Genomic DNA, 883 nt, shown 5'->3' on the forward strand with positions numbered 1-883 from the left:
ATATATATATATATATATATATATAGATGTATGTACATATATTATTTGCTCATGTAATATAAACACTTTTGCAACTGATCTTTTTTTTGCTCAACGTGCTATCATTCAGAGTCCTGTGTTGACAAAGGCAGAGTATTGATGCGCTGTTGATGCCATCAATTTTGAGTTCAAGGTTGTAATTGAGCTCGTTAGGTTCGTCATGATCTATGATATATAGGCATAGCGAATGGATAAATGAGATCGGAAAATCTAATAACAATATGATACTTGCATATTTTTTTATTTTAATATGTGTAGCGAAGATGTCGCAAACATTTGACTCAGAAAAGTGGTAAGAGCTACGCCCTGCAAAAGGCCCTCGTTTTTTACCCTTTGCCTCTTTCAAAGTAATCAAATAGCTCGCTAGCGCTCCCTTCCGACATACTTAAAAAATCACGAAAATTCATGAAAATCCGAGCTGTAATACCGACACTTATGGACAATATGAGTGACAGTCCAGTCCTGTCCTTTTAGACCATTGGGACTGTCCTGTAGCTTTAGGATTAGGACTCTCTATGTCTTTACCAGTGATCTTGCCCTGGAAACTTGGTCTAGAACTTTATTGTGATGACTCATCACTTTGCGGTTAGGATATTCCTGCGGTTAGACTACCCCGAGTCCCGAATCTAGATAGCACCAACTTGGTCATTAAGGGGACAGGACCCATCCTGAGGGTCCTTTTGTACACTAGTAGTCAAGGTCAGACATCTACCTTAGTTCCTTATAGTAAACCTTTTGTACAGTCTACTACAGAACCCGTTTTATATAAAAATAAGACTCGGCCTAAGCCTCCGACTCTTCGAAGCCGAAGACTGGAGGGGGTTGTAGTACAGCGGTATAGTGC

Source organism: Sphaeroforma arctica (assembly GCF_001186125.1).
Source record: "Sphaeroforma arctica JP610 unplaced genomic scaffold supercont1.2104, whole genome shotgun sequence".
NCBI classification, from domain to species: domain Eukaryota; class Ichthyosporea; order Ichthyophonida; genus Sphaeroforma; species Sphaeroforma arctica.